Source organism: Dama dama, chromosome 3, assembly GCF_033118175.1.
Source record: "Dama dama isolate Ldn47 chromosome 3, ASM3311817v1, whole genome shotgun sequence".
NCBI lineage: Eukaryota > Metazoa > Chordata > Mammalia > Artiodactyla > Cervidae > Dama > Dama dama.
The window spans coordinates 49,220,722-49,243,707 of record NC_083683.1 but is presented as its reverse complement, the minus strand read 5'-3'; the positions used below and the strand labels follow the sequence as shown (position 1 = coordinate 49,243,707).

The 22,986-nt window shown below is 41.3% G+C and overlaps 1 protein-coding gene across 5 annotated transcripts in view; it reads left to right on the top strand.

Moving 5' to 3' along the window:
* PCED1B (PC-esterase domain containing 1B) overlaps positions 1-22,986 on the top strand; it is a 160,246-nt gene that overhangs the window by 16,391 nt on the left and 120,869 nt on the right. For all 5 annotated transcript variants that reach the window (XR_009690515.1, XR_009690514.1, XR_009690513.1 and 2 more), the window contains exons 2-3: positions 7,725-7,803; positions 9,943-10,015. The gene's annotated coding sequence lies outside the window, so the exon portion shown is untranslated. The remainder of the gene's footprint in view (positions 1-7,724; positions 7,804-9,942; positions 10,016-22,986) is intronic.

The following is a 22,986-nucleotide window of genomic DNA, read 5'->3' as shown; positions in this document are numbered from 1 at the left end:
TTATTTTAATAACTTACAAATAATACATTAGTTTCTTATGCTGATAATAGTTATCCTAGAGATTACAACATATAGGTTTATTACAGAATTATAGAAATTATTATTTTTACCACTCCTCTGATATTTTTATATCCTTAAACCTCTCGAGCTGTTTAACCTCCCTGCCTTTTCTGTTCTTGTTTTGCATTTTAGTTCTACATAGATTTCACTCTCCAAAAAAATTAAAATTATTGTTTTGCACAGTTAATAGGAATTTATAAATATTCATGTACTTATCCTTTTCAGTGTTTTTTGTTCCTTCCAGCATTTTTTTTTTCTGAAAATAGACTTGTAATGCAGCCACTATGTGAGTTAAATATGTTAGTTTAAATATATTTGAGATGGAATTTTGATTACATAATCACCAAAAATAGATTGTAAGTTTGGGTAAGACAACTTTAGTGTCAAGGTCAGGCAATAATACTGATTTTTCAGTAAAGTTCTGAATTTACTCAGTCAAATTCAAATTCTTACTGAATGGTATTCTCCAGTTTTCAAAGAGTGTTAACATTTACCTCTCAGTTGATACTGCTAATAACTTGATTGTGTTGTTGTTCAGTCACTAAATCCCTGGGTTGGGAAGATCCCCTGGAGAAGGGAAAGGCTACCCCCTCCAGTATTCTGGCCTGGAGAATTCCATGGACTGTACAGGCCCATAGAGTCGCAAAGACTCGGACACCACTGAGCAACTTTCACTTCACTTTTCAGTCACTAAGTTGTGTCAGACTCTTTGCAGCCTTTATAGACTGAAGCCTGTCAGGCTCCTCTGTCCACTATCTTTCAGAGTTTGCTCAAATTCCTGTCCTTTGAGTCGGTGATGCTATCTAACCATCTCATCCTCTGCCGCCCCTTCTTTTGACTGCTCCTTTTGTAACCCGCCAGGCTCCTCTGTCCACATGATTTTTCAGGCAAGAATATTGGAGTCGATTGCCATGTCCTCCTCCAGGGGATTTTCCTGACCCAAGGATCGAACCCAAGTCTGCTGCATCTCCTACATTGCAGGCAGATTCTTTCCCTCTAAGCCATTGGGGAAGCCCCCAGTAACTGGATAGATAAGCCAAAAAGACAAAAAAAGTGGGGCTCCTGGGAGGAAAGAGACTTGTTTAGATTTACACCCCTTACACTGAACCCAAATCCCCTGATGCCTGGTTCAGGTTTCTGACTGTTATATCAACTAGGAATACCTAAAATAACTCATATGTCTATAAAGAAAAGTGTGGATCTGGAAAATACACCCCTCAAAACATACAATGTAATGACAACTTCTTAAATGAACACCCTCTTCCTTCTTTTTATAGCTCCTTATCTAATTTTGAAAACTCAAAACACACATAAACATCTGCCTGTAGCAAACATAGTACGTTTCCTCCCAGTTAGAAGCTCATATTAAATCCATGCAGAAGCGAGAAAGGGAAAGCGAGGTGGATTATATTATGTTTATTTTAGGCTTTCTGCTTAGTTTTTCTTTCCAGGCACTGGACTGAACTTAGTTTTAAGAACCAGTAATGAGCCTTGATTATATATCTGTATTTATTAATATTTTGCTTTTAGAAATTTTTAGATACAGTAGATCCCAAGAGTATTTTGGGAACTTCTCACTGGTGATATCTAGACTGTATTCAGTGGAAAGTCAACAAATACATACCCCAAAGAACCATTAATAAAATAAACTTCTGGAGTATATAGGGCTCTCCTGCTCTTCTGGCACAAGACAGAACAGGTACTTACTAACATTAACTAACTGAATGAATTAATGAAAAGTACCTCAGTATATAGCTGCATGGGGGCTTCCCTGGTGGCTCAGACAGTGAAGAATCTGCCTGCAGTGCAGGAGACTTGGGTTCGATCCCTACATAGAGAAGATCCTCTGGAGAAGGGCATGGCAACCCACCCTAGTATTCTTGCCTGGAGAATTGTACGGACAGAGGAGCCTGGCGGGCTACAGCCCATGGGATCGCAACAAGTCAGACAAGACCGAGCAACTAACACCTTCTTACTTACTCATCTAGCTGTGTGTGTCTCCTCAGTTTACCCAGAGATTCTCTTGGCCCCATTCACAGGGAGGGCAGCACCATCGCTGAAACAGCGATTACCTTCTGTTAAATTTGTGGTCAAGGGAGAAAGGGATGCAGACTCAGAAACCATATTAGTACCCATGCTCCAAATGCTGTCCTGCTCAGCTTTGTGTCATATCAGACAGGGTTCCTCTCCTCTCCACTGAGGCTTGCCCCCTGCCACACTGTGAGAAGGAAACATTTGATTTGGTGTAGTGGTTGACACTCTGCAGGACACGTGTGCCTTCTCCCCAGTTCCTGCCTCTGAGAATTGCTGCTGTTCACAGTCTCTGCGGTAAAGGACAGGCCTTCGTGGCCCTGACCCCACCCCATGTCCATCTCGCCCCAATCTGAATAGACCAGGAGCAGCCTCATGGACAACCACTGTCTCAGAATCTGAACTGAATTACAGACATGGCCATCAGTGGCTGTGGGCTCCTGCTCAGAGCTCACGTCCAGTCTGGACTGAGGTTGGCACCAGTGCATGCCAAAGTCAAATACAATCAGAGTTACTTGAAAGCCAAATTATAAATAATCAGAGGAAGCCAACTCTTTAGAGGGAAGGCATTAGATATGCTAAAAAACAGGGAGAAGCGTCAAAAGAGAAAGAGCAAAAAAAAAGAGAATCAGAGACCCACTGACATTCTAGTTCCCAGCTTAGGTTGCTATGACATCCACCTGGACTTTGCTTCCTGCCTCTGGATGTCCATGAGATTGCCAGTTTTATCTTTACAGGTAACTCCTCTTTTTCATTTGAGTTAATTCACATGAGATTAGATTCCTGGCAACCAACAGCCTCTTCCCGACCAGCACCCTGCTTTGGTGCAGTCCTTCTCTCTCCTGTGAGGAAAGAACATGACCTGAAAAACTCTTATATCAAATTGTCTGACTTCTCCAGCAATATCTTTAAAAAGCACTTCTGTGAGAATGCAGCGTTAGACACCAAGGGATAATAATTCCCAATACCATTTTGGGCATCGGTTAGAATATATTTTAGGAATCTTCCCAGAGCAAGTTCTTTTATCTCAGTAGCTGACCATGCTCTCTGCCTAAAAGAGCTGCTTATCATTATGCAGAAACATTTTTCTATTCCCCTACAACACACACACACACACACACACACACTCACACACACACACACACACTCACACACATATAAAACTCTTCTATCAAATTGTAAGTGCCTGAGAATAGGAAAGGATTATGTCCTCACCATCTTTGCATACTTGACACCTTAGTATATGAATGTACTTTATGAAGGCTGACCCCTATAGCATCCACTTGGATGGATACTGGTCATATACATAAATTGAACAAATACTCTTTCTCCACCTCTCTTAAATTTTAGAGTGTCAGAACTGACATTCTAAGAAACTTTCCTTTCCCCTTTTGCTACTCTTTCTGGACTTCCATGTGAACTTTGCTAGAATGGTTTGAAGAGGATGAGAAAGACAGGAAAGCAGCATTTACTTAGCCCAGGAAAAGATTTAGAGGTGGCCCAGCCATAGTCACAAGGTCATGATTAATGAGGCCAATATAGGTATTTGAAGGGATTTTCTGAGCCAGCACAAGCTCCTGTTCCATCCGTACACTCCCAACATCGGTCCATAAATCCACAAGGTCACGTCCATTACCTACCAGTCATAAAGCTGAATTTCCAATTAGGACATTCAGCACATGTTCATCAATGCAGGTGTCAGCACATAAACCCAGTGGTTCCGAAGGAAGGGCTACACTGTGCAATTTTTCCACTCCTTCCTTGGAAAAGGGGCCATTCTCACAGACTTGACCTATGGCCAATGAAGGATTATTAATAGAAACTCTTGAATCCAGTGCTATTCATAAATACTCTTTAAGGCAAGTTATTTTCGTGCATAAAGGACTGTTTTTTCTAGCAATCATTAACATTTTATTTCTCTTTTCCATGTCATTAAAGGCCAGAGTGATATTCAGAACACTCAAGAAAATCATATATGGAAATAAAAGAAAATTATTTTGTGAGCATGTTTGGTTCACTTGCATATTATGTGCCTGTCTTTTCTGCTCCAGTAGTATGATTTATTTTGTAAACATGCCAGTTTTTACAGACTGAGTCATTGTTAAGGTAGAAGCTGAATTATTCATCCATCAGTTAATACACTTATTTCCCTTTTCTTTCTCTATATGTTTATTATTATTTTAGAAAAATATTAGGAATTGTTTCATTGTGGGTACTTATCCCATTTGGTTGTGTCATTTGGTTCACAAAGTAATATGGTAAAGCTATTATAAACTTTGTGATGTTTCAGATTTCTATTCATAATATTGATTCAAAACCTTGAGTCATGTTAAATCCTCCAGTATCTGGAATCAGATGCCTCCCATATGACAGATAAACAGAGAGTCTGGAACGGTTCAGATAGAAAGGAAACTTTTTCTGGCCATGAGAAAGACCAATCAGACTTTGAAGGCTAGTAGTAGATCTATAGGAATTTACTTTTAAAGTTATTTGATCATCTTGTTTCAATAAGAATCTAGTTTATCCCATCTTAGGATATAATCATCCAGGATATTGAGTTCATTTTAATGTATTAACTTGTTAGGCACATCTCATTATTTGTTCCAGATTTCTTCAAGGAAAAGAAATGTAGAGTACAATAAACAATATTACATAGAGCCAGACTGTGATTTTAGGGAGGGAAAGCATTAATGAGAAGAGAACTGAATGCTTGTCACTGAGGTATTGCCAATGAGTTGAATGGTTCTGCTATTTAATTTGGTTTTCTTCTGCCTCAGTTTCCCCTTCAGTAAAATGAGATTCTTCCTTTGACTGAAATCTCACTCTAAGGCTCCTTGACTTGAGACTAACCTTTTTTTAATTATTTCTCTTTTAACCCTAACATGTGACACTAAACATCCCAATTATGATGCATTTAACAATTTACTATTCAGTAGCTATCTTGTATTAAATGCAATAATTATTATTGGTTGCCATAATATTTCCTTTTCTTACTTTATCATTAGAGAAAACTGTGAACTAAAAGGAAGAGTTTTTTATGAATTATTTCTAAAAAAACTCAGAGAAATAATTTGTTATAGACAATAGCTCCTATCTAAGCCACTATGCTATTGACTTTCTGGTAATTCCCAAGAAACTTTAATTGCTCTTGCCAAATTATCCTTTCAATATAGGTATTATAGACTCATAGCCTACCTGCTTACTAAAACACATGATCTATCAAAATTGTATCTTAATATCATTAGCTTTTAAATGCTAGAAATCATTTCAGTGCTTGGAAAAGTCTGATGAGCATATTTCCATGTGGGGATTTTTAGATAGAATGTATCAGAGAATGTGAGTAGAACAGAGAGCTTTTGACATGTTTTGCCTTTTTTTTTTTTTTTTTTTTTGTTTTGGTGCAGTTTCACATTATGTCTTTACTTGTCATAATAATAATCATCAGTGGAAGGAAAATAGATCATTTGACCATTTCCCCTCCCTCTCCTCTCAGTTCTGCATTGAAAAAATTCCATTCAAATGAGTGGTGATACCAGAAGGAGATTCTAGATTTCCATTCAGAACCGACACGTAATGGGCTAAACCATAAAATCACCATTGATGGTCAGAAATGATTGACCACTGGCAGTTTCATATGGCTCAAGTCAAGGAGTTTTGAGTTTGCATTCCAGCCCTGAGTCACTTGCATATCAGCTCAGGGCAGTTACTTAATGTCTGAGTCTTGGTTTGTGAAGTAGGAATAACACCCACTTTGGAAGGTTGATGCGAAGCTTAGCAATGTATAGAAACACTGTCTGGTGAGAATAAATGTTCAATAAATAGTTAATGATACAATATTATAATCAATATAAGTAACTTAGGGATTTTCTTCCCTGGCCCTTTAGCAATTTCTGCATATATGGCAACGGTGATAGTCACTATGGTAGAGAGAAATGGAAAATGTTTACTAGACATGATTTTGAAAGCCCCAATAGCTTTAAAAGGCCTTCCATTCCCATCCTGTATTCATTGGCATGTCCTAGTAAGGTCACAGCAAAGTCTGACATATACTCAGTGGAGTAGCTAAATAGGAAAGGTACTGAAGCAAATCAAGAACAGAGTTTAAAAAAAAAAAATCAAAACACTGAGCAAACATTCTTAACTTTTGGCAGAGGAACTGGACTGCCCAAATCCCCATGACTCTTAGGGTTATTAATAGCAACTCGTTTTGCCATATTTGGGGCAGTTATATACTTATATATCATGCAGCATGTGTGAGGCTTTGAAGGCTTGATGGCCTTTTGAAAAATGTGTTCCTCTGGAACAAGGAGATGCCATGTTGTCATCCGTGTCACACCTACCAGGCTGCACTTGTTACAGGCTGAGGACCGGCCGGGCCCTGCAGCACTGCCTGGAACGCGGCTCCATCTGCTCGGCCAGAGCCATGATGAAGTCACCAGTTACGCAACAGTAGTAATTTGCAGCTATTTATGACCATTTTAATAGCTAAAGTCTAGATTAGAAGGCTGTGTTTACATGCCGTGCAGCAGAATGGTTCCATGAATCATTCCTGCAGTAACTTTTGGTCAAACCAATCAACCAAGTCATGAAAAACCAACCAGTTGATCCTGAGGCTGAGATGAACAGGTCTCCAAATTAGTCTCCACTTACTTGATGCTCCTCAGATCTGAGGCTAAACAGACTCTGAGAAATGTTCACATGTTGAGGTTTGGGGAAGTCATTCTGGCTTACCCATGATTTAATTTAAACTTGAGGCTAACCAAAATAGCTTGTTTGTGGCCTATCAAACGTACACTGCACATGGACTTTAATTATTAAGGAAAAGGGCACATTGACCAAAGGTAAAGAATGTCCATGTTAAAAATTAAGGCTTAATGCCCCCCATCCTGGGATGCAGTTCTGGTCTTCCTTCTGTGAGAAGACTGCCTTCCCAGGAGCCAAGGCCATACTGACTCATTGTGTACATGCTGGTCTGTTCCTTTTTTTTTTTTTTTTTTTTTGAAAACCTTGAAAAAAATGTAACCCTGACTTGTTTAATGTTCTTTGTTCTGACAAGATAAAAAACTGTGCTGGAAACCTTGCTTTTCTGGAGCAGTTTTTCCAGGATAATCTGGGAAGCTGACTTCTGGGCTAGTTTGATTCAAATAAAACTCTTTTCTATTCTTATTATTGATTATTTTAGTTGACAACTTCCCTTCACCCCCCCCACCCCCCCATGCACACAGCCTCCCCTTCGCTGCCCTCCCAGCAAACTAGGGTCCTGCAAACCCTACCCCTTCAAGATATTCAAAACCCTAAGACATAAGGTGAGTCAGCAGAGTTTTGGAAACTCCTGAAGAGCATCTGTAAACAAACTGTGCTTCAGAAAATGTCTATTTGGGGCATGTGTGTATTTTTTCATTGTCATTGCTCTATTGTGTGACTTCAATTAGTGACCCTGACAGCTCATTTGCATCAAGTTCAGTAAAACACTTTCATTTGTCTGTTTCCACTGACTAGAGGTTTTAGTTAATTATCACTTCCTGACAGCCTGGAAGGTCAGACTATTTCCTTTTGTTTCACATGGCAGTTAATCCCCTCATTAAGGGTGATGGAAAATGAATAATTAAACTTTTGCCATTTTCTTCTTTCAGGTAATGAGAGGCCCTGAGATCCCAGAGGTACCATTGGAGAAGTCTGGAATGTGTTGAGGATTCTGCTTCCTGCAAACACGTGAGTTTCTCTCCTCTGGTTTTATGGTAAAGTAAATTAAGCTAAGGTTCTTCCCCTAAATGAAAACAACTTTGCCATTCACTAGCTGTGTGACTTGGGGGAAGGCAGCTCATCTTTGGACAGGAAAGTTTTTCTCATTGTAAAAGGGAGAGAATAATGTCCAACTTAGACAACTGCTGTGAGAATTAAATGCATGAATGAAAGGTGCAAACAAGAAGGCCTGCCACAGGATAAGAGTTCAATCACTGTGAATGAATTAGAGAACTTGCCTGGTGGGCCAGTGGTTAGGGCTCCATGCTTTCATCACCAAGGGCCTAGGTTGAATCCCTGGTCAGGGAACTAAGATCCTGCATGGTGTGGTGTGGCAAAAAAAAAAAAAAAAAGATAACAATGTGAATGAATTATGTTGTCACTTTCATTATCACCCTGAGCAAATCACCTTCTGAATGTTGTGGTTATCAGGCCTCCATCAAACCTCTACTTGCAGAGACTTTGCTCACACCTGGGTCACAGTGGGTCACTTTGACCCACTGGGGCAAGAATTAGGTTAAATTGCCTTAGGCTCAGGAGAAAAAACCCAGGTCTTAGGGAATTCAACTTTTGCCAATCCCCTTCTAATCACTCCAAAAGATTAGGAGAGAGGGGGAAGGAGCCCGGTGGTAAAAAAAATAGAAGGACGCTGTATTCAGGACTCAGAAGACTGCATCTGGTAAGAGGAGGTGCCTCTGGCCTTCTTGGGGTTCTTCATCTCACTGGAAGTTGGCTCACCCTTGGGCCTCCTAGTCTTGTTCTGTTGAGACTCGTCAGGGTACCTTTGTACTTTGAGTCCTATCTCATCTGACCGTGCTTTAGGGGGCCTGTAAGCTTTTAAGTGCTGACTAAAAGTGGACTCAGCCCTGCTAAGGAGATCACAGCCCTGTGAGGAATTACTTTCGAGACTACTGAGGTAACTTCTCTTGCTCTGCCAGGCAGTGGACTATACAAGGTAAGGATAGTGCCCTCCAAGATGCAGAGTTCTGGGAAGGCTCCATAGAGAAAAGGGGATCTCCACTGGGTTTTGAAAAACTGATAGGATTCAAATGCCAGAAAAAAGGAGGGAAGATGGTCCAAGTCAGTAAAGAGAATGAGCAAAGTGGGAAGGGTCTGGGGTGTGCCTGGAACTGGGAATCTTCCCAGAGACAGGACCACGGACTGTGTAAGGGAGTAATTGTAGCTGGGGTGCTCAGACAGATGTGAGCCAGTGCAAATGGACTCCGGGGTTGAGTCCAGTCTTTAGACTTTATCCTACAGTAGGATAAAGACATTGGAGTGTGGAAGCAAAGTGTGTTGTGATGTGCATGTGTAATGGGAGGAGCTAAGCTTGGTGGGAGGAGCCTGGGGTCTGGGGTAACTATGACCTGGGAATGAAAAAGAAAATAAGATACACTGGGTTACTAATATGATTATATGCAAAAGTGATGGAGACCACTGCTCAGCACTGAATTTAAAAACTGATTTTGTCAATTGTTATTGTTTTAGTCGCTAAGTCATGTCTGACTTTTTAGCAACCCCATAGGCTATAGCCCACCAGTCTCCTCTGTCCATGGGATTTCCCGGGCAAGAATACTGGAGTGGGTTGCCCTAGTCCAGGGGATCTTCCCCACCCAAGGATCTAACCCTGTCTCCTGCACTGCCTGGCAGATTCTTTTATCACTAAGCCACAAAGGAAGCCCAATTTTGTCAATACTTTAGTCAAATTTATCATTTAGTAAATCCTATTTGGATTTGTGTAAGAAGAATATTTTTCTCCTTTAAAAAAAGGTTCTCGTAAGAAGTAGCTCTAAAACTGCTTCTGGAGGAATAAAGGTCACAAGGGGAAGGTGAATAGAGCACGAGTGATTGAAAGAGTGACAAAGTACAGGTGTCTTTTGAAAGAACACGCTATGACTTGTTGCCTTAATGAGACAAGTACAGTCTCGTAGTCATTTCATTCCCTCATCAATGTTGGAAAATACTCCCTATATCGTCCCTTAAAGAGTAGAAAAACATCCTAACAATGATAGAGTTAGCAAGTGTTATCATTTTTAACTGAAAAACTTATATGAAAGTCAAAAAATTAAACCTGGATGAGAACTTAGATAACCTTTCATTCTTTTACAGACAGGGAGACGGAACCAGAGGGCAACCCACCAGGAAAGCCGCTGAGCTGTGTGCACCAGACCCATCACTCAAGGTAACTGCTCTGCCGCCTGGTCTGAGCTCTTTCTGCTTTGCTGCCTGAATCCCCAAAGACCATTTTATTGCTGACGCGGAAGAGTTGGTGCTTTCCATCTTCTCTTTCTAAAGTCAAGAACTCTTTTATCAGATAAATTCCTCACATTTCTCCTTACTGCATACTTTTTCTCCTGTTCGTGGAATTAAGTCTTTCGTTGTGAAGTAATCCTTGTGTTGAACATACCTTGACGTATGGAGGTGTTGCATAGTGGGATGGAAAGTGGATTCGTATGGGAAGCTGTCCTGGCCAGCCCTCTCAACTGGTGTTTGAGGTCAGGCAAGGTGACGAAGCATCAGCAAAATGCTGGCCCTGAGCTCACCTGTGTCCACACTGATTGTCATCCCAGTTCCTTGGAGGGAAGCATGGAGCTGCCTGCCAGGGAGTCACATGCTTCAATCACTGCCCCCTCCCCTCCATATGAGTCTCTAGTGGGAGGGGCATGGGGGCCTAAGATGATTCTAGTACCAGTTCCAACGTAGGATGGGGTTTCCCCTGTGTGTGTGTGTGTGTGTGTGTGTGTGCTAAGTTGCTTCAGTCATGTCCAACCCTTTCCAACCCTATGGACTGTAACTAGCTAGGCTCCTCTATCCACGGGATTCTCCAGGCAAGAATACTGGAATGGGTGCCATGCCCTCCTCCAGGAGATCTTCCTGACCCAGGGAGCAAACCCACATCTCTTAAGTCTCCTGCACTGGCAGGCAGGTTCCTTACCACGAGTGCCACCTGGGAAGCCCATACCACCAGGCAATTCTCAGTCACCATCTGGAGGTCCTACAACTCAACTCATTTCTGACACTGTTTCCCTGGAGATAGCATCAGACCCCACAGCTAAGGGCTCAGTCCTACAAGACTGCCACCCCCCACCTCCCACTCATCTTCTCCAGATGACAGTCAGAGGTCCAGTTTGTCAGCTGGGCTTCTGATGCATCGGCTGTAGATTGAGATTCCAACTACCCTCTCCTTGGATTCGATTAATTTGCTAAAGTGGCTTACAGAACTCGGAGACACACTTTAATTACTAGATCACCAATTTATTATAAAAGGATATAACTCAAGAAAAGCCCAATGGGAGAAATGCTTAGGGCAAGCTATGGAGAAAGAGTACAGACCTTCCTTGCCTTCTCCAAGGCTGCCACTCTCCCCTCATCTCTACATGCTCACGCATCTGGAAGCTCTTCAGGCCCCCTACTATTTTTGTATGAGTAGGCTTTTATATTGTGGAGGCTTCCTCACATAACAAGATCAATGATGAACTCCACTTCCAGCCCTGCTTCCCTCTCTAGAGAAGTGGTGGAGTGGGCTGAAAATTCAAAGCTCCTACTCATGGCTTGCTCTTTCTGGTGACCAGTCTCCATTCAGGAGCCACCCAGAGTCGCCCCATTAGAAAGAAAGATGCCCCTAGTGTGCCTGTCACTGATGAATTTACAAGGGTTTTAGGAGCCCTGTGTCAGGAAAGGGGAAAAAGGCCAAATATGTATTTCCTATTATAAATCACAATATCATTGGGCCCCTCCTCTGACCTCACAGAAATCTTGGTTTCCTACAGGGTACCCATCAGCCTCAAAATTCCCCTTCTCCACCTTTCTTAACATGCTTCTCTGTGCATGTTAACAGCCACACTGAGGAGCAAGTGGCCTGGCCTGGCCTCAGACACAGGAAGTCCTGGTCACCAGAAGCTGTCAGCTTAATTAACAGAAACTCAAACAGTTGTATTTTATTAAAGTGCTTTATTAAAGTGTACATCGGGCAAGAGCATGTGTATTTAAGAGTCTTTGAAAGGCTATAATTTTTAGCACAACCCACTGAAGTACCCAAGTGGTGTGTTTTCATGAGTGTTTTGCTCCATAAAACACAGGCCAGTAATGAGATCTCTCTGGATGTCTGGCTTAATGGTATTTCCATCCAAAAATTGGACCAAATAGAAATATAATGATAGGTGGTAGGTTTCTTAAGCCAAATTTGGTTTTTCACATATTATAAATATTAGCTTTTTCTGTAAACTTTAAATTTTTCAGAATTAGCTAGAATTTTGAACCTTTTTGTTTTATGACCATCTTAAATTTTTCATGTTTAGCTCATCAGATCATTGTTTTTCGGTATTATCGTGTTTCTGTTCTGGGAGTTTCCTGTCAGACCATAAATGGTGAGGCTGGTTGGATCTTCTAATGCCAGGTATTCATCTCACTTCCTCTTTCTTTCTGTCAGTGTTTCTTAACCTATGATTCTTCAGCTAACTTTGGAATCATCTGGTGGTGACTTACATCGAGCCTAGAAAAGGTTGAGTTGATTCTTTATTCAGCCCTTCACGGGATGTGGTAGATGCAAGCTGTATGCCAGGAATGTTCTAAGTGCTATGGAAATCATGGTGAATAAAAAAATCCCTGCCTTCATGAAGTTTACATTCCGGTTGGGCAGACAAGCAATTATCAAATGATCATACAATAAGCTTAAAAATAGTGACAAATGGGATAAAGGGGAAAAAAATACAGGTAAGTTAAGATCTAATTTCCAATGGTTACAATTGTATTAGTTAGGATTCTTTCTTTGGGAATCTACTTAAACTATTTTTTTAAAAAACTAAAATTTATGAAAACCAAGACAAATGTAAATCTTACAAACACATTTTCATTTTACTGTAATGGCCATTTTTCATTTTCTGCCCAGCACTTCTTTCTATTTCTTATGGTAACAAAGCCCACTGAAGCTCTCAGAAATGGTGATGGGATCCAAAAGAGGACAATTTGAATCCTTCTCCAGGATTTGCTGCTCGGAAGGCTTTCTCCTTATTGGTCTTAGAGGGGAGGGGATGTGAGTTTAAGATGCTGTTTTTCATGCTCATTCCTCTTCTCCCCTGGCACCTCTGAACTTGGACAGAGTGAAGCCAGCCTGCAGAGAGAGGCAAAGACAAGAGAATCCCAATGGGGGTTCATGGCTTTGGATCAATCTTCATGGATTTTTCGATGGTTCAGATACAGACTGTAAATTCCTATTTCCAGCTTAAGTGAATTTGAGCCCATTTCTGCTACTTGCTAATGATGAGTCCACATTAACAGAAAGCAAGCACTTCATGCTGTAAAATTGTCTTAAGGTGGCTGGGCTGCCTGGGAATATCATCTAATGAATCCATTGAAGTTCTGATTCCCATTCTTAATCTCCTTAAAGCAAAATTACTGTACACAAAGTACATGAATTCTTTGTCTGAGGTCAGTGGGCGGAAGGGGATGCCATCAGTCTTGATGATCAAGTCTTCATTGTTGATTCATATTCATGAGAGATTCCTGAAGTTCTGATTGGTGAATGCCTATGCCAGGTGTCAAGGGAATTACCATATTGCATCATATGAAAAGGCTGGGAATCTTTTTTTAACTTTTTATTTTGTATTGGGATAGAGCCAGTTAACGAACAATGTTGTGCTAGTTTCCTGTGAACAACAAAGGGACTCAGCCATTCATACACATGTATCCATTCCCCCTCAAATTCCCCTCCCATCCAGGCTGCCATGTAACATTGAGCAGAGCTCCGTATGCTGTACAGTAGATCTTTGTTATCCATTTTACATATAGCAGTGTGTACATGTCCGTCCCAAACTTCCTAACTATCCCTTTCCACCCCCAACCTTCTCCCTGGAGGCTGGGGATCTTCGTGGAGTCCGAGTCTTGCTCATCTCCATGGAGCATTGCCTGCTTTTCTGGGACAGTCTGTGGGACAAGATTGCAAATATTCTGCTCTAGGAAGAAGGAGGGTGTTCTCTCTTCTTCCCAGAGGGATACAGAGGGAACTGATAGCTGGCAGCCTTTAGGGTCCCAATTTCAGAAGATATACTGGGGGCAAACTCCCTGAGGTTCTGACCATTTTCCCAGAAGAAAGAGAGGGTGCAATGGATCCAGTTAGAGCATCAGGGACAGGCGTGCATGGCCCCTGAATTCAGCTTGGCAGAGAGACCCGGTTCCAGCAGGGGGCAGCAGTGACAGGAGCGGCCTCCCTCCAGTGAAGGTCGCTCAGGGATCTCGGCTTGGTCACTGGAGCCACCAGCCTGGGGTCAGCATCCCACACATTAGCTGGTACCTGGGAGATGTGTTCACACACAGTGTCTCCTATAAGAGGAGACTGGTGGAAGACTATGTTTTCACTCCTCAAAACTCATTTACATGCAGGTGACACTGTTCTGCCAGTTACAAGCTACATGTCCTCATGAAAGACATTTGAACTCTCTAAACCTCATCTTTCTCATATGTAAATAGGAATAAAAATAATAATTACCTTACTGGATTGTTGGAGGTTAAAATGCAAACATGAGAGAATGAAGTGCTAGCCTGGTACCAGCAGGTACTCAAGAAATAGTGTGAGACGCACAGCCTGCAGCTGAGCTGGTGGAACGGTTACCACCCAGGAATATAGAACCTGAGGACTTGCAACCTGGTGAGGAGGAGCCCAGGGTGGGGAGTGGGTGAGCATTGCTTTCTGCAGTTGAGAAGACTCAGATCCGTTGCTGGAGTGGGCTCTGGATGCATGCAAGAGCACATGGAAGGAAGAGTAGCCCAAACACTGCTGAGCTTCTCAGGCAGTGATCCACACACACTCAGCAAAGACCTTAGACAAGAATTAGGTACTTTGTGTACTGAAATTTTGCTTCAAGGAGATTGAGAAAGAAAATCAGAACTTCAGTAGGTTCATTGGAAAATACAGCCCAGCAGCCCAGTCAACCTAAGAAACTTTTACATGAAGAGCTTACTTTCTGTATTAATGTGGACTCATCAACAGCATGTAGCAAAATGGATTCAAACTCACTTGAATTGGAAATAGGAATTTAAGTCTCCTGTATCTGAAGCATGGAAAAAGCAACAGAAGATTGGTCCAAAGCGAGGAACTCCCTCCTTGGTATTCTCTTTGTCAAGGATCTGAGTGGAAAGCAAAATAATGGAGTTAATGAAGAACAGTGGATCTTTCCCAATGACTTCCTTGCCAGGACCTTTTGTACATTCCTCCTCAGAGGCTGTTTGGAAGCAACACATGTCCCAAATATGCCTTGGGTTCCCTTTTCCCCATATCTTTGCCAGCCCTGCATGTTATCCATTTTTCACATTTCCTGATCTGATAAATCAAGCTGTAGTTTAATTTTCAGCTTCCTGACCACTGGTAAGACTGAGGCTCTTTTCAAATGTTTATTGGCCATTTGTATGTCCTCTTAGATTTCCATTACTTGACTTTTACAACAGAATATAATCATCTTTAGAATCTCTCCTGTTATTTCATTTCTGTTTTCTCCTCTGCTTTAAACTTTGTCTCTGATGAACCTCTTTTAGGAGTGTATAATACCTCAAAGCCCACACAGACTTTGTCTTCCTTTGGCAGATTTCTGGTAATAGGCAGAATCCTTTCATCTTTTGGATTCATCACCATTCAGATACTGAAATGAAAACTAAAATAAACTTGCCAATTTGGCTTTAATCTCAATTTAAATCTTTCTTGGTTGAATAAAAATCATCCACTTGATAGTACTTTATGTGTTCGCACTTTGTAAAGATCAGAGTTGAAGGCAGAGTACTGTATAAAGAAGTTTCAAGAGGTTTAGAGTACTAGATTTAGGATATTAAAATTCCTGTTTACATCATTCCGCCAATTTCTGTGTTACTTTCAGCAAATTGTTCCCCTTTCTCTCTCTAAATGGGAGTGAGGAGGAGGGTTAAGCTGTATCAGTGATTGTCAACTCTGGCTACACATTAGTTACCCGAGAAACTTTGAAAACTACTGATGCCTATCTACTGGCCAGTTAAATCAGAATCTCTGGGCGTGGGATCTATGCATCAGTATTTTTATCAAGAGCCTTCTGATGGACAACGAAGAATGGGAATCACTAAATGGTCTTGTATATATATCCCTTCTAGTAAACATTTCTATGATCCTAAAACAGTTGAGCAGTGTGTAGAACCCTTGAGTGACTTTTAACCAAGTAAAATGGAGATTCTACTTTATTTTCCACATAATGCAATGGAGTTTAGAGCTGGCTTAAACAGATGGCTTGAGGGATATTTGCTCATGGCTGAAATAGTTCATGAATCCTTTTGCTTTTACAAATCCTCTTATGGTGTTCATGCCTCTAAATGAATTGTTACTATGGGCTTTTGTTGAGCTAAAAAGTAGATAAACACACATTCATGTTCATAGCAATATTATTCATAATAGCAAAAATGTGGAAGCAACCCAAATGTCCATCAACAGAAGAATGGATAAGCAACTGTGGTATATACATATAATGGAATATTATTCAGCCTTAAAAAGGAAGGAAATTCTGTTTCCTTTGTATGTTACAATATGGATGAAACTTGAGGGCATTTTCTACATTAAATGTCAGTTACAAAAAGAAAAAAAACTGCATGATTCCACTTACATGAAGTACTTAGAATAGTTGCAGTCATAGAGACAGAAAGTAGAACTGTGGTTGCCAGGGGCTAGGGGAATGCTGGGGATGGGAGGAGGTATTGCTCAATGGGTACGTAGTTTCACTTTTGCAAGATGAAAAGAGTTCTGTGCATGGATGTTGGTGTTGGCTGCCCAGCATGAGGGATGTGTTTAACGCCTCTCAGTTGCACACTTACGGTTAAGATGTTATGGTTAAGATGGTAAATGTTATGTATGTGTGTATTTTACTGCAATAGAAAACATTTTTTAAGTAGATGAACAAAGAGAGATAAGCAAATGAACAATCTATCATGTCAATCACTGATTCAGAGGATGGCCAACAACCACTTCTTCTGTCCCCACCTGGTTGAGTTTAGAGCGTGTAAAGTGAGTTTTGCAGGTAAGGTTGTCAATGAAGAGGGAAGTTGTGTTTGCATTAAGATCCACTTCAATAAACAATAGACATTCAGCCAATCACTTGATTATGAATTACAAGCACATTTCAGCCAGAAAGTATTGGGTAATAGCTTGCAGTTAACAAGGACAATGTGTCCAGTATCGACTCTGACCCAACTTTACTAACAAAATATGATACTCTCTGCGCAAGGAACTTTGAGTACTACTGGGGAGACAAGACCTTGAAGACACAAAAGATACTCCATAACACTCCTCTTTATTGCCTGGAAGAGACTTATAAGGGCTTCCCTGGTGGCTAAAGACAGTAAAGAATCTGCCTGCAATGTGGGAGACCTAGGTTCAAACCCTGGGTTGGGAAGATCCCCTAGAGGAGGGCATGGCAACTTACTTCAGTATTCTTGCCTAGAGAATCCCATGGACAGAGGAGCCTGGCGGGCTACAGCCCATATGGTCGCAAAGAGTCGGACATGACTACACGACAGAGACTTATAAATATAAAAGAAGCAGCCTCACGTGAAAGTCAAGTGAGGAAGGTTTCGGGAGCCTTCTGCATCTCCATTTGGGAGTAAAATCAATGTGCGGTACGCTTCTCCCTGAGAAGCTGCTTTGATCATGAAAACACGAGCTTCATTTTTAGATCAAACTAGCATTTTCTTTCAGGTAATTATTGACCAGGCTGCTCTCAGGTGAGTCAATAACCAATGCATGGCAGAGGTTGGTCCAGTGTGAAGTTTGATTTCCCAGGCTACACAGTTTCAGTGAAACATGAGGTCAGAGCAGCAAAGGTTTAAGCTCTTCAGCTCCCCACCCACAAAAAAAAAAAAAAAAAATGCAGCATGAAAGAATGTGCTCATGTTCTTTGAAGTTTGACTTATATAACTTCAAATTTCAAAGAGAAATGCATTTTTTCCTCCCACTGAATTCAGTTGCTTTAAAGCAGTCTGATTTTTTTTTTTTTTTAATTAAATTTTGGTAGAACTGAAGAGTCCACTTAGCATTTTGGTTATCTTAGTAATATAAACCCAGGGACACTGTGAACCTCATATTTTGAGCCACAAGGACACAAAGATGAAGATGGTATCACATTGACCTAGAAGGACTCGCTCTAGGGAGAATCAGCTCCCCCACAAAAGAGTGTTGTGAACGGCCGCCTCTTAAATGCTTCAACATGCCTCTGCTGGCTTTTTATGATAGAAGGAGCATCTCTATGGTTTTCACTGACCCTCAGAAGAAATAGATGTTTATTAGATTTTTACTTATATGTATATATCTTTTTATATTTATTTTAATTGAAGTATAGCTGATTTACAATGTTTAAGGCATATAGCAAAGTGATTCAGCTCTCTCTGTATATATAAATTTTAGATTCTTTTCCATTATAGGTTATTGCAAGACATTGAACATAGCTTCCTGTGCTATTCAGCAGGTCCTTGTTGTTCGTCCACTTTGTACATAGTAGTATGTATCTGTTAACCCCAAATTCCTAATTTTCTCTCTGTGATACTTTGGCCACTTGATGAGAAGAGCCGACTCATTGAAAAGGACCCCAATGCTGGGAAACATTGAGGACAGGAGGAGAAGGGGGAGATAGAGGACAAGATGATTGAATGGCATTACCAACTCAATGGACATGAGTTTGAGCAAACTCCAGGAGGTGGTGAAGGACAGGGAAGCCTGGCATGCTGCAGTCCATGGGGTCACAAAGAGTTGGACACAATTTAGTGACTGAACAACAATAATTTGCCCTTTCCCTTTTGGTAACCATAAATTTGACTTCTATGTCAGTGAATCTTTCAATTAATTTATATGTCTTTATATTTTGTTAAATTGTGGCAAAATACACATAACGAAGTTTATCATTCTAACCATTTTTAAGTGTACAGTTTAGTGGCATTAGGGCTTCCCTTGCGGCTCAGCTGTTAAAGAATCCACCTGCAATGCAGGAGAGCTGGGTTTGATCCCTGGGTTAGGAAGAACCCCTGGAGAAGGGAAAGGCTACCCACTCCAGTATTCTGGCCTGGAGAATTCTATGGACTGTATAGTCCATGGGGTCACAAAGAGACACAACTGAGTGACTTTCACTTTCACTTTCTTTAGTGGCATTAGAACATTCACGCTGTTGTGCAGCCATCACAAAACTCGTTTCATTTTGTAAAACTGAAACTCCGCATCCATTCAACAATAACTCCCCATTGCTCCTTCCCCAGCTTCTGGCAACCACCATCCTACTCTCTGTCTCTATAAATTTGACTATTCTGGTGACCTCATGTTAGTGGAATCATTTAGTATTTGTCCTTTCATAACAGATTTATTTCATTCAGTGTAGTGTCCTCAAGGTTGAGTTTTTTTAGAGAGCCGATATTTTCAAGTACTCATAAACAATCCATTGTACTTGTCCTAGCCAAGGTGGCTACAGATCTTAATAGGAAGCTGCTTCTCTCAATGATAAGAGGTACTGATAAGATACTCTGTGCATAGCTGAGGGAAACTGGCCTCACTCAGGAATTGTCTGAATCCATCCAAAGCTTCCCCAGTGGCTCCAAGGGTAAAGAATCTGCCTGCAATGCAGGAAACACAGGAGATTCGCATTTGATCCCTGGGTTGGGAAGATCTCCTGGAGAAGGAAATGACAGCCCACTCCAGTAGTCTTGCCTGAGAAATCCCATGGACAGAGGAGCAGGCTACAGTTCATGGGGTGGCAGAAGAGCCGGACGTGACTGAGGGACTAAGCGCAGCACAGTACAAGGCTCAATGAGCTCTCAAGGACCTCAGCACGGCTCCTAGTAACTGTTTGTGGAGGTCGTGAAGCTCTTCCACAAAAGGGAGAGAAAAGGCAGCCGGTCTGACTCAGAGCTGCCACGCCAGCCCCCAACCCACACGGCTCTGCACTTGATTACGGGTGTGTATAACCATCTGGTATGTGGGTTTAGCAGCAAGAATGAGAGAATCAGGCTCCCATGTCACATGTTGCTATTATTTTATTTAACACTTGTTATGTGGCCAACACTGCACCAAGCCCAGCATAAACCTGGAATTATTTGATAAAGTCTCTGTTATACAAGAGACAGTTCTGCCAAACTTGCTACAGGAGATCAGTTCCTCCAGTCCAATGAACAGTAGTCTCATTTCCTCACGCCTTTCAGATACAGTCATGATTGTTTAAATTCTGAAAGCTCTGCTATAGAATTTTTTTTAAGTGCTATTTCAGTAAGAGTCTCGAGGCACATTTCACTGTAGTTCATTAGGTTTCTGTCTTGGAGGAGAATATATCCCTCCATATTCCATGGTGTTAGAGCAGAAAATGAAGCAACCATTTCTACTCACTACATCCATTGTGGTTTCTATTTAACAAAATAGTAATTTTGGCTGAAAGTTTATCTAGTGATTTTAGTCACAGTCTATGTGTTAGACATTAGCAAATAAAAATCTGTGTTTTCTTCATAGAAAGTCACTTCAGAGTACATTACCAGGATATCTCCCAATGTTGTAATCCTTTAACTGAAAAGTTAGTAGTGTCCCATTACTTACCAATATTTATAACAGACATAATACTTTCCTTTCTCTTATGCCTTTTGAAAGGGTCCCCATTCTCCCCTGGGCTCCAGGGAGTACTGGAATATGCAAGTACCTTCTCCCTTCAATGGGGCCTCCCCCGTGGCTCAGCGTTAAAGAATCCACCTGCAATGCAGGAGATGCAAGAGACACGGGTTCTATCCCTGGATCAAGAAGATCCTCTGGAGGAAAGCATGACAACCCACTTCAGTATTCTTGCCTGAAGAATCCCAAGGATGGAGGAGCCTGGTGGGCTACAGCCCACAGGGTCGCAGAGTTGGACACAAATGAAGTGACGGAGCACACACACACACACTCCCCTCACCCGGGAGACTTAAGTTTCATTTCTACAGTAGAGAGCCTCAATCTTCAGTGAGCTTCCTGGAAAAGAGACAGTCTTTGATCTGCCCCCGGCACAACCTCCTGCCCTGCTGGCTGCAAAACCAGGTAGAAAATCCTTCCCCTTCCTCTTAACTAATATTCCTGCTCTCTGGCACATTTGCCTTTACAGTCTAATACTGATAACTGGCAAATAGAGCTAGCTTTCTCTAAAATCCTACACAGACCCTCTGAATTATATGGGATGTCTTATTCATTCCATAAGTAAGTGTTTTTCATGACTGGCTTAGCTCTCTGGAATGTACTGAGGAATCAGACAGAGTCCTTGTCCTTAAGGACCAGGGAGAGGATGTCTATTCCGTTATTATAATGCAGACCAGGACATAATGCATGGGAAAGAGAAGGCTGTGGGAACTCAGAAGATGGGCACATCTCTGAATTTAGGAGTGGAAATAACTGACTTGAACACATACTTTGTATCTGGCACTGCGTTAGGCAGCTTTCATGAATTATCTAGTTCAGTTCTCACATCCCTCATATGCTTAGGCATTTTACCCCTAATTTAGAAGTGAGGACACCAAGACTTGTCCATACATGATTGTTCACTCAGCTTTCATCCTTTTCGTTGCACTAATCCAGGCTGGTAACACTTCCTACCTTATGTCCTGTCCTGACCCTGATCCCAACCCCCCAAAATAAGGAGAAAGATTGGAAGGCTTCAGTCAACTTTTATCAGATTTTAACTACCTTCTAGTTGGCATCAGAAATTTGTGGGACGTGTAGGCAGAGGAAATGCACGTGCTCAAAGGATAGTTAAAAATGGAATGGTTTTTTAGAGTGTGCTTTTGAGAGTCATGTATTTTATTTTGAGAAGCACACAGAGAAAGCTCTTTGTATGTTTGTATAATTCTGCCTTCTCCTGTGATTCCAATTACAAGGGAAAAAAGTAAGCTTGAGACTTTAGTAATTTTACTGAAGATCTGCTGGAGGTAAGAAGAGACACAAAGCCAAAATAAAGAGAAGGATACTCTTCAGTGGAGAGAGCAGCTACCAAATTTCAGATTCAGCATGCCTTTCTGAGCACCCACATACTGTTAACTTTGAGGCTTGTCTTCTACCATTTTATGTTCATAGCAAACCTGGGAGACAGATGCTAATCTCCTCCAATTGACACACGACAGAACTGAGGCCCAGATAATTACTGGGTCAGCCAAAAAGCTCATTTGGGCTTTTCCATAAGTTCATATAGAAAAACCCAAAGGAACTTTTTGGCCAACCCAATAGTAAGTGATGATCTTAGATTCACATGAAAGCCTTCTGCCTCCACAGGCGGCTTCTGACTTAGAAGTGGAGATCTAGACAAAAGCTTTTCAGCTAATTACAGTCTGGTCCAACAAAACTGGACATGCACCTTTCTCTAGACTCTATTCTGTCTCCTTAGCACACTGAATAAGAGACAGAGAACATTACCCCTGGGAATACATCTGTGTCGGGCCGTAGGATATATGCACAGACCTTGATTCCAACTCAAGATTACATTGCCCTGGATTAGCAGAGGCTGCCTCCACTCTACTCCTGCCATCACTTGACCCATACAACTTTCTCAAGAAAAAAGCAAATGTTCTTATCTCAGAAGGCTTAAGGTCGTTGCCACCCAGCCCTCCAGGTACAGCAGGAATGGAGGCGCCTATTACCAGAGACTGCCTCCAAGCAATGGGCCTGAAGGTAAATCTTTAAGAGCTGGATCGTGCCAGCATCTGGCTTTCCATTGTGAGCATCTTACTCCAAGACCTAGCAAGTTTTAAGAGAATCTTCTTTCATGTTTCCTGAAGTTCATGAAGCAAAGTATGATCACAGAGTCTGAAGATACAGGTGGGAGGAAGGTTTAGGATGTTAGACTGTGCAAGTGAAAACTGTAACACTGTTTAAATTACTCTAAAGTTGATATCATCTTCAAAAATAATAAAGAAGAAATATTGCACAATAAGTCAGTCCAAATCTCAATCCCTGTGATCTAAGTATAATATGATGTTACCAGTTTAAGTATTTTAAGGAGCATAGTAAAGCCTGGCACATAGGTTATCAATATGTGTTTGTGTTAGTATACAATATAAGTGAACAAATAGATGGTGGTTTTAAGACCTTGTGAAAATCAACGGGGTCAAACTTCTCTGGATTAGGCTTAATTTGAAACCTACACAATAATGATAGAGGAATTTTCA